Source organism: Kryptolebias marmoratus, linkage group LG6 (assembly GCF_001649575.2).
Source record: "Kryptolebias marmoratus isolate JLee-2015 linkage group LG6, ASM164957v2, whole genome shotgun sequence".
Classification (NCBI taxonomy): Eukaryota; Metazoa; Chordata; class Actinopteri; order Cyprinodontiformes; family Rivulidae; genus Kryptolebias; species Kryptolebias marmoratus.
The window spans coordinates 23,222,288-23,236,584 of record NC_051435.1 but is presented as its reverse complement, the minus strand read 5'-3'; the positions used below and the strand labels follow the sequence as shown (position 1 = coordinate 23,236,584).

At 40.4% G+C, this 14,297-nt stretch overlaps 1 long non-coding RNA gene across 1 annotated transcript; it reads right to left on the bottom strand.

Moving 5' to 3' along the window:
• Positions 1 to 754: 754 nt before the first annotated feature.
• Positions 755 to 7,373, bottom strand: LOC112451042. The gene is made up of 2 exons (XR_003039783.2): positions 3,663 to 7,373; positions 755 to 3,594 (listed from the first exon to the last, which is right to left on the bottom strand). It is a non-coding gene; the product is annotated as an uncharacterized LOC112451042 (long non-coding RNA).
• Positions 7,374 to 14,297: the final 6,924 nt, after the last annotated feature.

Here is a 14,297-nt window from a genome sequence, read left to right as displayed (position 1 = left end):
CCTCTTTGTCCTGGGGGCTGCTGGCCCTGTGCTTCGCTGGTGCCCGGTGCCTGTTTGCCTGGGACTGCTGCTGCCTTCTGGGGCTGGATCCACCTGTCCTCTCTGCTCTTGGGTGCTGTAGATGACAGGCCTTCTGCTGTTTATGGCACCTTTTTTTTTTTTTTTTTTTTGTTCAAGGTGGTTAACTAGCACACATGCACCGACATAACATGAACACACCTTTTGTATGTATGTATGTGTGTATATATATATATATATATATATATATATATATATATATATAGTCAGTCTCTCTGCATCTCTGCTACACATAACCTCACCCAAATGTGTCATGGTTGACACGCCTTCTTAATGTGGAGGACCGGGACAACACCCGTGGAGTGGCAGATTGGGGTGGTGATTCCCATTTTTAAAAAGGGGGACAGGAGAGTTTCTTCCAACTATCAAGGCACACCTGTGCAATAATCAGGCTGTCTAATCAGCATCTTGATATGACAACTGTGAGGTAGATGGATCATCTTGGCAAAGGAGAAGTGCTCACTAACACAGATTTACAGAGATTTTTTTCAGTATATTTTAAACTTTAAAACTGAAAACTTTCTTGATTCTTGTGACAAAGTCTCAAGTATTATAAATCCATGAAAGCACAGCAGTGACACAGCACAAGAATCGACTGTGGTTTTGTCTTTTGTTTCTCTGAGCTTTTGTTTGCAGTCCTTGGTGCAAACAGCACATACTTTAACAAGAAACAGACTGTGTGCAGTCAGAGCTGACTCATTTATTTAGAAAAATGTCAAAACCTGATTCACTCTTTAAAACTTTTAGATTCGTACACTTATGCTCCTCATATTTCCCAGAGTGGGTGACACTGAAATACACAGGTACATGTCAGTGTTTCTACTCAGCGAGGCGGGTTTCTAAGCAACACCAACACAACTCTGTTGCACAATGGAAATATGTCTCACAAAACTTATTTTCTAAGATTCTTCAGACATGTTTTTTAGTTTGTACTTATCAGACTGGATTAATTCTGACAAACAACAGGATGATTTTTTTTAACCTTTTCTCTAAAGTTGACGAGGAATGTTCTTGGGAAAATGTTCATATTGGAGCTAAATATAAAAGTACATTTATGCAGTTTTTGCATCTTCACCAGACTGCATTAATGATTAATGTTTCTGTAGCAACTCTTTACAGTTATTGTTAGGGTTCAACAGCCCACTAACTTTAAAGACTACAAAAATGGCTCCAACTTTGTCAACAGGCTCTTTCACAGAACAAGCCAGCCCTTAGACACCTTCTGGCCTTCTTAGGGGGTCAAAGCCAACCAACCCCTGATGTGCCTTGGGGCTATACACAACAACAAACAGGTTTTTTACAGAGGGAAGATCAATGATAATGCACGACAACTTTGCTTTGCATTTTTTGCAATTTATAAACATAATATGGATTCATTTGGGAAAATAACTTTTTTTTTTTCAAACTAGTGGTATATTCTTAACAATGGCAAATTGGGGCAATAGTGAAATTTGTGAACTTCTTACTCTTTGTGCTGAACACACTTTGTGTCTGTCACACTTTTATTGTACAGTGCAGCACATAAAAGCAGCTGAATTCTGCTAGGCGCCTCTTTTGGTTCCACATTGCTCGCTTCATTTCTGAAAGCTGCCGTCTGTGAGGGACGTGGAGTGTTTCGTCTGTGATTTTCGAACAGCCAAAGGCAGCTTAGAGAGACTGTTCTGTGCGGCCACTTCATGGGATTTGTTTTATGGAAGAGCCTGTAGACGTAAGCTTTCAGAAATGAAACAGGCATCACGGAACCAAAGGAGACACGGAGCAGAACACATTAAATGTGTGATGAACATGAACCATTTTCAAAACAAATGAACTCCATTTCACTGTCCCCTTTGTGGTCTACTAATGTTTTTAATTAAATGCAAAGTTGTTGTGCGTTATCATAGATCTTCTCAGTAATAAATCTGTTGTTTAAACTGGTAATCGTGTGGTCGCACAGCCCATATATCATCACTTCATCAGATTACTGAGCCGCAAAGCTGGCTTACCTTTTCACATGTTGACTGTTTCAGCTCTGTTACTACCCGACTTTGTGGCACAAAGGTGCATCAGGGCTCAGATATTGACTCACCCGGGATGATGATCTGAATCCTCGCACTGAATCTCAGTTAACCTGGATCCTACATGCCCTCTGGCAGACTGCTGCTAAGTCCACGAGTTAGTAAAAACAACAGAATCCCCAGAAACACTGTGGACTTGGGTTGCTGAGTGGGCTAAAATTCCTACATTTAATATAGGTGACATTTTGGTTGATATATTTGATTTGCACATTACATTTTTGTTCCATTTGTCTTGTTCTATCACCTATGAGTTGTTTGTTTATTGGTGGGTTTAATTGTAAAATGAACATCTCAGAATAATGAGTAGTTTTGTTGGTATTTTTTTTGGCAGAGGGGCAGGAGGGGGTTTGCAGCATGATTGACTCAAGTGACCTTGATCACTTTAGTGACTCAGACTAACCTGAGTCCATAAGGTGAACTGAATTTACCAGCACTAAGGTTGGCCCCCCTTTGCTGCCTCAGTCCATTCAGAAATTACACTAAAAAGGTGTTTAAGAGCAGGCTTATGGTGTCCTTTGAAAGAGCCTACATTTACTGCTGTCAGTTTTACAGATATTAAACTAAAAATGAGTGTAGTAGTAGCAAAGAGTCCTTCCCAAAACACACTCTGAACGCTACGCACACACTATGCAAGATTGTTGTTTAAAACTTTAACAATACCTGTTGAAGTCAACCTTTGTGTGTATTTGCAAAATCTCATGATTCACAGAGTGGATTTTTATCAAACTCTCAGGAAACAATCCTTGGGTATACAACTACAACTGATTAACTTTTGGAGCTAATCAAACACATAAGTAGTTTTAAACCAAAATAATCTTACAGACGTTGAGCTAAAAGTTTGTGTCAATAGCTTAAGAGTTATTCACAACAAATACATGTACTTTGTGCGATATGGTGTGAAATTGCACATAACATTACATGTTTGACCAAACCATCATTTCTCAACAAAAGAGGAGCTTAGTTTAAAACTCTGGCATGAAAAGCCAAATTGATGAGTTGTTCTCAGGGTGCAATTAAAGAAGAAAAAAATTTTTTGATACCAATAGGATTTTTTTTTTTTAAATGAGGATGTGTTGTATCAATGTCGCATCACAGTGACAGCGAATGTGCAAACATGAGCCAGTCAATACATCACTGTCAGCTTTCACAGCAGGCGATGGGCCACATTCCAGTCTTATTAAAAAAAAAAAACAGCTACTGGTGGGACAGAGGAGCCATGATACAATCTCTGTAAAGGAGGATTTCAGCCAGAAGTCACTGAAACGCACATAAATGTACAAACTGCAGCAAGTCAGAGAAAGTCTGAGCTTCATGGGCGTAATGGCCTTGGCTAGTGACTTAGCCGACATGCAAAACACTCAGGGGACAGAGGTTTTAAAATACTTACTGAGAAAAAAAAAAAAAGAAGCAGAACAAGGTCTCATGGACTGGAACCGGGAACACAGGAACGGGTCATCCACTGGACAGAAGGGAAGAGATTACAAAAAGGTAAATGATACTTGAATAAATTAGGAGGGAACGGCTTACAGGTGGGTAGTTGGAATCCGCCAGGGAGAGATGAGCGAGGTCGGGGTGATGAGTCCTTACTACTCTGAAGGTACGGACTAGATTGTTCCGTTGGTGGTGTCCTGGTGGCCAGGTGAAATCCAGTCAGGCTTGGAGGGTGAGCTGGCTTCAGTCTTTCGGGGAGCAGTAGGAGTTGCTGCCGGGAAGTACTAGATTTATCTTGAGTTTCGGTGGCTTGGTTTCAAGAAGCAAGGAGTTCCTCTAGGTTTGAAGGTTTTTTTTCAAGAAGACGAGCGCTAGAGCCATGAGGTAAAGCACGTACCAAACAGGTTAACACTCTAACAGTGAAGTGCTGGCAGCAGACTCTCTTTATGCTCCTTCTTAACGAGCTCCTCATGCCAAACACCTGCCAGTGGAGCCACCAGGAGAACAAGGCCACCTATTGAGGAGAGCAAAGAACCAACAGGCAAAACACAAACAGGGACTCCCAGAACCCTGACAGTAGGTTTTACCTTTAAGCAGATATCAGGTTTATGTTGTTGTAAAGATGTTAAATGTTTGCTTTCATTCAATCCACATTTGAACAAAATAACACAAGTTTTTCAACTTTAGTGTTTTGCAACTGAAATCCCCCCAATTGCACCAATATGGCTGCCTTTTTTGCACCTAATGTGCTCTGGGTGTTAAAAGTCAAGGTTTGATGATGAAATGATCACAAGCTAAAACGTAGTTCCCTTTCAGCATATTTGAGAAACAAAAGGCAGAAATATTCATAGCATGAAACTCCACCTATAGGGTCACAACCTGAGACAGACCAAAACAAGTTTTTCTGATCTGACCTCATTCTGACATTCTGTGTGTGGCTCGAGAAAGAAAGCTCACTGTCAAGTCAGAGTTCACGGTGTGTAAATACCATTTGTAAGACAGGATTGATGAAACTGTCATCATGTAACAGAAGAAACTCTTTGAGAGCAAAAAAGAAAAATGTCAGTGTTAGAGGTCTTTCAGTCCTCTGTGACCTGAAAGATCCACAGACAGTAGGAACGTTGTATGCTGGAGGTACTAAACCAGGGATTAAAGGCGGATCTCCATCATCTGTAAAAGTGAGAAGGAAAGACAAAATACCTTTTTTGTTGTGGTCCTATTAAAGCCATCTAATCTTATTATGACGCTGCTTTCAACAAATAAAACAAACCAGAACCGAAGTTTTATCCAATCAGAGCAGAGTGGGTTGTATGATGAGCTCAGGTGCAAGCATTGTTGCCACCTTAGAGACTTTGTCACTATATTTAACAAATTTTCAGACCCCTTATTGACTATTTTTCAAAAAAATGACTGCTGAATTTTTCTAGTGTTTTAGGAGACTTTTGAAGACTGACGTAAAAGAAAATATTCAATTCAATTAAATTCAATTCAAAAATACTTAATTAATCATAAAGGGAAATTAAATTATATGTATAACCATAAATTGTACGGTTCTTTCCAACAAACAGCGGGTGCTGCAGTGGACCCTCCTCTGTCCCACAGCGCTCACAGCCCTCAGTCCTCCAGCTACAGGCAGAACAGGAGATGTTTCCCCCACTGCGTCCAGGCAGCGCAAAACTAACGCTGACTGATCCATGGCAGGATGGACATGTAAAATGTCCTCTGTCTAAAATAAGTCACTGCACCAAAATAACTGAGTTTCTCTTTTGTCGATCCCAAGTCTGGATACAGGATGAGGGTTAGAACTGTGACATTTAAACAACAAAACAAATTGACAGAAGAAACCTTATTTGCAGTACTATATATATTTAAGCTGTTTTTATTGACTTTTTGTCACTCCTGAGAGTTACCTGTTTCAGTAGTTGGTGTTGCTTAATAAATGTGTGCAAAAATGTCTCAGGGTTGTGATTCCTAATGAAACTGTAAAGCAGTTTCTGCTGCAAGTGTTTTAATTATCAGAGGCGTTCAGTAGTGTTTTACGTGGGTTGGCTGGTGATAACTTCTAGTATATAAACAGTACATGTGAAAATATTTGGCCCCTGATACAGGATGATTAACAGCAGCCTGCAGAAGATGGTTCAGTTCAGGATGGTGGTTCATCCCAGACTCCACACCAGTGGAGGCGCTGATCAACGGTTTTGTTAGGTTATTGAAAGGTAAAAATGTGTTATAGGCTAAAATATGCCTATAATGCATACAGATATGTCCTGAGTGAACAGTGGCACAGCTGTGAACCCATCTCTGTCCCAAGGGGGTCAGGATCACAGCAACATCGATCACAGCGATCCCTGCTGCCGTCAGAGAACAGACACACACACTCCACATTACACTGCAAACGAACCACACATGTGCACAGGCACCGCTGATGCCACCCTGGTTGACAGAACCTCCTCAGAACCTGTAGCACCTACTTGGTGCATTTAGTTTCGCGACCAAAAAGCACAAATGAAAATTGCTCGAGCTGTTTGCAAAATTGCACTTTATGGTAAGTTGTTCTTTAATGTTTGTGCTTATTGTTCTAAATTAAATTAATAACATGCACTGAAAGGTTATGGAGATGGTTGAATATTTGTATGACTACTTTATATGTGACTCAAACCTTGTAAAATGTGTTTTATTGAATAGATTGAAAACACTAAAATGACATTAAAGTAAACTATAGAAAAGCTGTTCGAAATCACCCCTTTTCTTTAAAATGCCATTGGTCTGAGGATCTAAATGATACAGTTTAGTCTTTTTACAACTTGAATGCTTCAGTAGTGTGGCGACACTAGACGGAATTCAGGGCTGTCGTGGTAGCTTAACAACACCACCCTGGGAATTTCACCCAAGGAATATTACCTCCTTTGTAAGGCACGCAGATATTTGAAACATCTGAGACAGAGTTTAGAATTACAAAACAATTGATTAAATTCTTTAAAAATACTTGTTTAAAACCACAGTAAAACAGAAGAAAAGCCACAGTAGCTGAGGTTACCGGCAGAAGGGGCCACTATATGTCAGGTTTCTGAGTAGTTTCTATTGAGCAGTCCAGCAGCAGACAGACACAGGAGACCAGGTGATAACGGTAAGTGATTTATTTACAGTGAGGGAAAAATATTTACAGGAACGGGAATCGGGATCTGAAAGAGTGAGGGACACGGCAAGTATGGAGGAGAGGAACACGAGAAATCTAAGAATGGTAAGTGATGGTTGGTAAGTTAAGGTTCTTACGACTGGGCCGAGAGTCCAACAACTCGAAGAAGCAAGCGGTGGTGAGTTCAGGTTTCAGGATGGTTGTAGTGATCCTTCCAGTGGTGAGTAAATCCTTCCAGGTGACAACGTGGAGCAGACAGACAGGCACGGGAGAACAGGTAGGTACTTTGCGTTGACAGGAGTCTCAAAAAACAGAAACCAGACTGGATCCACGGGAACAGAGGTATTTCCTGAGGCAAAAACGGAACAGAGTTAACCAACACAGGATTACAAATGACTAGTCTTTTACAGAGGCTCAGCGACTTTACCACTAGTAGGTAATGCTCCAGCGCTGGTCTGGTTCCTGCCGACGCCTTAAGTACACCTGTCCTAGAAATCAGCCAGATCTCTTGCAGGTGAGGAAAGAGTGTTGACGAGACGTCAATCACCCGTCTGGCCACGCCCACCAGGAAGCACTCACACACACCAACAACACAGTCCCAAAACCCCAAGATCACCACACTATAGGGACGGCATCCACCAAGCACAGCAAACGAAAAAAACAGACCCAGTGAGACCAGGGCTGTAGCTACCATTGAGGACACCGAGGTCCGGACCTCAGTATTTTTCTGTTGTGTATATTATAAAAAAATAAACAAAACAACGCTTTTGAACGGCGTGGTTCTCTGCGTAGCTCCACCAGTTTACTGTAGGAGGCGCTGCAACTGTGTGCAGCTGCAGCCAAACTCAATGTCTACGAAGAAGAGTGCAGCTTTGCTACCTTACTGCTAAAAAAAAAACCAGAAGAAGAACAGTGCCACTTACGGTGAAACACAACCGAGGTAACTTGCTGAAAATATTCTCCTTCACTTCCACAAAGCTGAAGTTGATTTCCGATTGCAGCTTCCGATTCGGAAAATGACTAAACAGCGATTCCACCTAATTTTTCACTACCTTCAGCATCTTAAGTATTGCAAAAAACCTTTCAATCAAAGGATTTTTTTTTGCTTTAATTCTTGTGAAACATAGCAGGACTTTTATACACGCCTGAACTCATAATCCAGTCAAATGTATCTGGTTGCTTGGTTTCCTGTGTTCTTCTACAGTCGAAGTATAAATAATCACATGAGAGTGATGCACATTTTTGTTGAAAGCAACAACTTTGAAAACTATCACTGTTATCACTATGGCTCTGTCTACACTTCAAACATTTATTTTCTGTTAAGTAAAAAACGAAAATGCTGAAATATACATGTAAGAGCAAAAAAGGTTGGCTTGTGCTGTTAGGGAGCCCCTCCATTCCACCTTTTGGCTTTTCCTTTTCCCTGCTTTTTCTAAGGTGGAGCTGTGGGCTGGCTGTCTCACTGATTTGCCCTCAGGTGGAGTTTTTACATCCCAGGCTGTCCCACTCACAGATCTTAAGCTCATCAGCAGACCGCTTCATAAACCCAGCTTTGGGACCTGTTCATCACCAGATCGTTTTTGCCATCATGGTGAACTTAGGCTTTTAGTAAGTTTAACATCTTATGTGCCGAGTTTGTGGTCATAGGCTAACCAAACTAAAGTAAACTTAAACAGAAAAACATGCACTTTTTTCTTTGGAGTATTTCTTCATTGCTGCTATGATTTTATCCAAATCTTGCTCAGTTTGCAGGCTCAGTTTTCCTGAGGTTCTTAGTTTTTATAAGAATGATAAGATCCGTCGTTTTAGAGTTTCCCAGTTTTCTGGTGAGATTCCTCAGCCAATGCGTAGCTTAATGTGGAATAAAATCACACCCAATAAAATGTATCCCACGCATGAATTTCTCTCCAAACAGCAGTTAATTGTGTTTTTCTTCCTTTGCTGCTCCGTCAACCCGCTCGGAACAGCATGTAAACCCCCGGACAGGAAAGCGGAGGAATTTTTTCACATATTATTTTTCTGACACACTCTGCTGAGAAAAACCAAGTGTGAGTAAACGCTCCTTCTGAGACCCGGAGGACCTCACATCTGATGTTGCTTAAGTTTTCACCAGGCAAAATACTGGAGCTCACTTACTTTTACAACATTGTACCAAGTGATGGAGGTAGCTGCCGTAAACGAACAGAACCTGCCACACCGTTGTTTCTCCGGAGCTGAAACCCATAAATACGACTGTGTGGTGGTTTATGGGACTCCCCAGAGATACACATCAACAGAAAAACATTTCACTTTTTGTTTGACATTTTTACATCTAAATAATGCAAATTATGGGCACAACTGGAACAGTTTAGGACCTCCAACAGAGTCCGGTTACGTAACAGGAGGGTAGATTGATGTTTTGGGGCACTGACCACCGAAGGAAATCTGCCACACAGAGAAACAAAACCTGTTAGAGAAGATGGATTTCTGTGACTGTGAGTGAGTGAGTGTATGACCATGTCTCTGTAAATTTACATTAAAGAGCCAATTAAAACTCTGCTGATCTTAGTGTGGTTTCTCTGTAATGATGGAGAGCATCTGCAGATGATTTGACAAAAAGCCCAACACTTTTTTTTTTGTTGTCTTTTTTAATCTGGAATTTATTTGTCTTCTTGCTTCGAGCACATAGTTTTAAACCAATAAACGTTTCAGACTACTTTTGTATGCAACCAAAAGCATTAGAAAAAATGTTCACCCAGTAAAAAACCAAAACAGGAAAAAAAGAAAGCATTTCAAATAACATAATTAAAGCACAAAAGCCCAGATACAAATGCTGCTGGTCAGTGTACGTTTTTTTACTACTGTGCAAACCGAAGTTGGTTTGTTCTGGAGGAGTCGGCACAGCAAAATTACCCGTGTTGAAATAACACTGACTCAGTTCTGCATTATTGATGAGCTAAAAATGCTTAGTTTGACTGAACTTAAAGGGGATTTTGCCGTCTTAAAACAACTCATATCTTCAAATGTTCACTGTAGTTCACACAATTGCTATTTTAAATATTTTTTTTAAGATTGTTATCATTTTTGCATTACACAATTATTTCAGCCGAATATTGTGAAGTTTCTTTCAAACGTGACTCCAGAAGGCCATGAAAGTTTTACATGGTGCAATTCTGGCGCCTTTTTTGCTTGTTAATAGTCACTGAATTATGTGTAAATGACTGAAATGTAAAGGTTTTTAAAACAGCGTTCACATGAACCATTATGAAATTTTGGAATTTGGAGCTTTTTAAAGACGACAACAATCCACTTTAGTCCTGACTGTGGTTGGACAAGCTGAGACAACGTCAGTCCAGTCGGACACGAACTTCAGGACACTATCCACAGTGGATTCTTTAGGGTAAAAATTGCAAATGACGCTGATAATCATGCACTGGCATAGTTTGGTCTCAGTGACCCAAATAAAACTGCTTGGAGTCAGAATGTCTCCCATTGTAAGGAAAACATGTTCATCTGTGAAAGTAATGTCTGTTTGAGGGTGTAATATTGTGTCCTTCTGCCACTAGGAAATATAAGTATGATTGTTGTTATTCTCAGAGAAAGACAGATTGCAAGACTGTTCAAAGTATCTTAAACCATAATTATGATTGACAAAATAAATTCAGTCCAGCAGTCAGTGGTTTAATCAGAAACCAAAAAAAGCTCTCAACAGCGTAAGATAACGATTACTTGACACTTTTACACAGAACGCCACTTAAGAATGGTCGAACTATTCCTTTAGGAAAAGACTAATTCCCAGAACTAACAGGGCAAACCTTGTTTCTGACCTCACCTTCGCTATGTTCACTGTTGCTGCACAGACGATCAGAGAAACAGGCAGGAGGTTTTCTGACTGTTGTATTATTTGATGCTGCTTTTTCTGTGCATTGTTTTAACAAACCAAACACGTGAGAAAACAATATATTCGAGACTCCGCATATTTTTGCATCCTTTTTTTTTCTATTTCAAATTCAGCTCAAAATGGAAGTATTTCACTTTGTGACACCAATGTCATGTGAAACATCAAATTTAATAAACAAGTTTTTTTCTTTTTAATGTGACGCTTGTATGAAATAAAACAGATCCAAAGGTTTGTTTCCTTCCAAGCTGCTCTGTACTTAAACTGAGTACTTCCATGCTGTTTATGAAGCACCTTGAATAAAAGCTTCCATCAATAAAAGACTCGATGTGACCCAGCGGACCCTCCCTTTCTTCTACAGAGGAGGGAGTCTGTGTTGGCCTCCTGCCTACAGTTTCCTTTGAACAATTATCCCCTGTCTCTCACTGTATATTTAACAGCTTACAAGCTCAAACGCTGATTTATGCACTCACTGCTGATTTGCACTTTTTCCAACCACACAAACAGCAGAACAACACTTAAGAGAAACATCCAAACACAATGATTGTTTGTATAAAGCAGATGATGCATCAGAGTCCCTTACGTGTGTGTGTGTGTGTGGCGGGAAAGGTGGGTGGAAAGGCACGAGTGTGACCTTTGCTGGCATTAAAAGAAAAGGATTGTTTGACTTTTATCTACCTCTTTGTTATCTCTGCCAATGCTCCAATCCATACGCCCTGCTGTGCTCCCCCCACACCCCCACTGGAGGGAACTCCACATTTCCATTGTGATTTTAAGGTTGTCCTTTGCAAACTGGTGTGTGCGCAGCAGTATACTGGCACAGATTCTAAGTCACTCAGGACATGACAATCCTAAGTGGTTACATAAAAGACAACTCTCGTTTCTTGAAGACATTTCACCTCTCATCCAAAAGGCTTCAGTTGAACTCTGGTTGTCCTCAATGTACTTCAATTTCCTTTCACGGTCTAGAAACATGCAGGTTAGTTTAACTGGTTGTTTAAAATTGATCTTAAGAGTCACTGTTGTGTTTTTGACCGTGTCTGTGTGTGTTACCAAAATAGCCCATGAACCACTGGGCTATTTAGTTAAATTGGCAACTAACTTTTAGAGTCAACCCAATTCAAGATGGCCGCCACAGCCATTTGACTTTAGTCAAGACAAAAAATGGCAATAACTCTGTCAATTAATTTGGTGTGGCAGTAACTGCGTCTCATCCCAATACATACTTTAAGTGCTACACATTGTGGAAGATCTTTGCTTAAAGTATTGGCATTAACTGGGAGATTAAAAAATGGCCGCCACCAAAAACGTGTATAACTTAAGCTTTGTTTTAATAAAGGTACTAGAAAATCTAAGGTAACTTTTCAACCACATAGTTATGTTTCATATATTCATAATGTTTTTCCTAATTCAAAAGCATGTGAGCTTTGGTCCATCAGAGGGTTTTTCAGTGGCACTAAAAAGAACTATATTCACCACAAGTCTTCATCCCAACCACGGGGAGATGGTTCATTTTAAAACAGAAATATGAAATGGGCAATAGTCCTAAAGGGTATAGTTGTTGTTGTAATTAGCCTTCATTAGTCTGTACTGTTTTCTCTTACAAAACGGAGTTCCAATTGCTTTAGTTTGGCTCAGTGGTTTTTTTTTTTGGAGGTTTTTGTTGCGCTGACACTTGTGCTATAAGTAAAGGATGAAAAAATGTTGTTAAATGTCTGAATAGCAGTAATTTGTGTGTGCAGTGTGTGTGATGGTGGGGTGGTGTGAGAGTGTTTCGAAAAATCCTCAAATATAGACCGACAAATTCAAAGCGTACTTTTGCGTGGAATGCACAGAACCTAACCCTTATTTTTAGCACACTTTCCCAGTACTTCAGCCTTAAACTTAACCATTTTTTATGTCCAGGCTTACTTTTTTTTCTCTCCCCATCCATATTGACACAAAACATAACAAACATGACCTACGACCTGTGAGGGCATCGGGAGCAGCTGACATCTCCCATCAGGGCTTTAAACACACCCCCATTTACCACCTTCCTCTAATTTTATGACAAGAAGGTGACACGCTTGGTGGCAGATTAGCATTATCTTGTTGTCACTTTGGTCAGTGCAAAAGAGCCTGTAGAGAATGACATGTATACAGTATCTATGTGTGTATAAATGTTTGTGTATATGTGTTTGGTTTTGACAGTGTGCAGATCTCTGCATGAACTCGTAAGTCTTTCTGTATCCAAGGGTGTAAAGAACAAGGACAAAATCATAACCTTTTAATATCTCTCTAAAAAGCCACAACATATTTAAACTTTCATATGTTAACTACAAAGATCTGTTGCCTATGTGAGTCAGTTTTGTAGTTAATGAATAAATGAACTACAACCCCAGTTCGTCGACTCTGAGCCAAAACAAGTGCAGCAGATTAACTTCTGTATGTGTCTGTATGAGTTCATAAGAAATGACCTAACACCTTTTCGAAGAATGTGACAGGTATTTTTATAAGGTGTTGCTGAAATGTGTGTGTGTATGTGTGTTTATGTATGTTTTACCTGGTCACAGGTGGCTGTTATTTCCATGAACTCTGACCCTGCTACATAAGCTTTCCTATTTACTTCCCTCACTGTTTTTTACAGCCCTACATGCTCCTTGGTATGGACAAAACATAAATGTGTTTTGGTCCGCTTGAAGAAAAAGTGACTCAGATCTGGCTTTAAGGTGACCCACTGTCTAAAACCCTCTTCGGCATTGCTTGGGTTGAGAACTTTCTGTTGTTCAGTGATTAAATTTAGCGGTGAGGGGGATCTGTAAATCAAGAGCTTCACCTTTTGGCTCAGCTCCTCTTTTACAACAACAGATCAGAGCAACAACATTATTACTGCAGATGAAGCCCCGGTCCATCCTGCCATCACTCATGAGCAAGACTCCCAAATACTTGAAGTCCTCCTCCTGAGGCAGAGACTCACTGCCAACCCATAAAGAGCACTCAGACATTTTCCATTTGAGAACCATGGAACCAACACTCATCCTGTCACCTTCACGCTCAGCTGCAAACCACCCCAGTGACACTGAAAGACATGTGCACCTTTGGACAACATCCTACACTTGTACTAATGACTAGATTCTGTCAGAGTTGTTGTGCAATACACAGCTGTCAGAATCCTAAAACATTCAACCCTCCCCTTTCTTTTTTGTTCTCCTATTTGACAAGTCCTGCCAGATTTTCATTTGTTACTGGGATCTTTTCTGTGTTTATGCTTAGTCTTGTTTTTGTATTCCTGTCATCATTCACTTCTCCTCAGTCAGTCACTTGTTTACTTGCCATGTCCATCTCCACCTGTTCCTAGTTCAGGGGTAGGCAACCCTGGTCCTCAAGTGCCACCATCCTGCATGTTTTAGTTGTTTCTCTGCTCCAACACACCTGATTTGAATCAATCGATGATTAACAGACTTCTGCAGAACATGAAGAGGTGATTTAACCACTGAATCAGGTGTGTTGGAGCAGGGAAACAAAGAAAACAAGCAGGATAGTGGCACTTAAGGACCAGGGTTGCCTACCCCTGTCCTAGTTTGTAATCACTCACCTGTGCCCACTTCCCCTAATTACCCTCTGCTTTAAAATCTGGTCAATTCCTCAATTTACTTGCTGGTCTGTTGTCGCTTTCACACGTGTCATGTCTTTGCCATGCCATGCCATGCCATGCCTCTTATGCTGCTTTTTGGATTTT